Below are 2,500 nucleotides of genomic sequence, written 5' to 3' on the forward strand. Positions count from 1 at the left end.
TATTATTATTATTATTATTATCATTATAACTATCCTTATTATTATCATCATTATCGTCTTCAATTATCAATGCTGTTATTATTACTACCATTATCATTATTATCATCACTTTATAGTTTATTATTATCCTTACTATTATTATCAAGATGATTATAATTATCATAATCATTTATATTATCATTGTCGTCCTTGTTTTTATCATTATCACCATCCTCATCCTCATTGTCATTATCACTGTCATTAGTATCATTATCATCATCATCATCATCATTATCATTATCATTATATCATTATCATTATCATCATCAATATCCTCTTAATCATTATGATTATTTTTATTACTATTATTATCAGTAAAAATAAGAATGAAATAAAATTATTGTCATTTTTATCTTTGAAACGATGAAAATGTCATATATCACGACACAGTAACAGGGAAATCATTAATATTATATTTACTAACTTCATAAACATTCAGTCAACAACAACGACAACGACATAAAATATGAAATATCAACAAATCTTATACAAAAAAAAAGAAAGAAAAAAAAAAATCGAAATAAATCTAGTCTTACTCTCTGGTTTCAAAAATGTTAGATCTTAAAAATAAGGAAAAATCTGTGATGTAATAATTGTGGGTGTTATGGAAACGTCAGAAGCTGGATGTATTCAATTATCTGAACCACTGGTAATGAAAGATTGAGAAATGACACAATCATTTTGTTTTATGTATTTATTTATTTATGTACTGATTATTATTATTATCGTTGTTATTATTATTGTTATTATTATTATTTTACTTATCTTTATTATTATTATTATTATTATTATTATTATTATTATTATTATTACTATTGTTATTGTTATTATTAGCTTTAATATTATTGTTATTATTATGAATTTCGTTATAAATATTATTGTTATTACTATTATTATGTTGTTTTGTTATTATCATTATAACTATCCTTATTACTATCACCATCATCAATTCATGAAAATGATAGCATATATAGCACATATAGCCAACACAAAGGCACAGAACACATAATAGCGTTTAACTAATTCCGCATTTAATGACTCACCAGTTGGCAGATGCAGAGTGAAAAAAAGGAAAAAAAAAAAGTAAATTAAAAAAATAAATACAAATGATATAACAGAACAGAGCAACATTCATAAAGGTTTACATTAGTATCTTTACACAGATTTTATGATTCTCGTTTTCTAGAGTGGCATTTACATTTACAAAAAACAAAAAACAAAAAAAAAAAATGTAGATAAGACTTAATATAATGGCTTTTAAGGTTTCATTTTACAATATTTAGCGAATTTTCCCTTGTAATGTGAAGTATATAAGAACACTTCACACAAGGGATTATTTTACATTATGATTACCGTTACAGGAAATTGTTGACTTATCCAGTAAATAGGTAAATATTATATTGCTTCTGCTGCTGCTGATGATAATGATGGTACTGATGATTATCATGAAAATGGTAATCAGTATGATAATGAGGACACAAATAAAAGGAAATAATAATAATGATAATAAAAAAAAACTCTAATGTAATGTTGGGTTTATTGATAATGCTATTTATTTAAATGAACTAAAATCTATTAATATGAGAAGGGTAAATGATAAGCTTCAGCGTGCAAGACAGAATGAACGAGAAAATGATCAGAGGCCAAACAATGTCCTCGTTATTCCAAGAAAAAAAAAAAAAAAAAAAAAAAATGAAAATACATGTACTGGATAACAAACTGCAATACACTGCGGTAAACTGTTCACCATAGTTATGAACTGAACTATATCGTTTTTTATGTCCGAAGATAAAATGCCTGGGTGGGTCACAGTGAACGTACATAAATAAAAATCAGATGTTGGGGGGGGGGGGTCGATAACTTTATGTCTGACTGCTGTTTTGTGGTGCCATGGTGATTGAAATTACCCCCCCCCTCCCCCCCTACATCCCTATCCGTACCCTCACTATCCAGAACATCCCTGCGCCTCCCTCATCACTCCCCCCCCCCTCACTTTGATCCAAACGCGCACTTCGCATGCCACTTCCTCTCCCCTCTCTTTTTTCCCCTTGAGAGCTACCCCCTTAACCCCTCCCTTTGTCTCCTTTTCCCCGTAAAGAGCCCTTCCCCCCTCTGTCTCTCCATATTACCGACGTCACTGTATTTCAAAGCCCCCTCCTCACATCTCATAACCCCAACCCCCTTCTCCCCTCAATATTCCTCTTCCACCCGCCCCCCCTTTACCCCTTAAGTATCGTATTTCAGAGCCCCCCCCCCCCCCCTCATCCCTACCCACACGCACGCCCTTTCCCCACACTCTCCTCTCCTCCCCTCTCATCTTCCCTCCTCACACACGCACCTTTTTTCTCTCCTCCTCCTCTCCGCCAACCTCCGCCATACACACACCCTTTCCCCTCACCCATTCCCCCCCCTTTTCCCTCCCGGCATACCCTTTCCCCTCACCCATATCCTCCATCCCTTC

This window comes from Penaeus chinensis, chromosome 3 (genome assembly GCF_019202785.1).
Source record: "Penaeus chinensis breed Huanghai No. 1 chromosome 3, ASM1920278v2, whole genome shotgun sequence".
Taxonomy (NCBI): domain Eukaryota; kingdom Metazoa; phylum Arthropoda; class Malacostraca; order Decapoda; family Penaeidae; genus Penaeus; species Penaeus chinensis.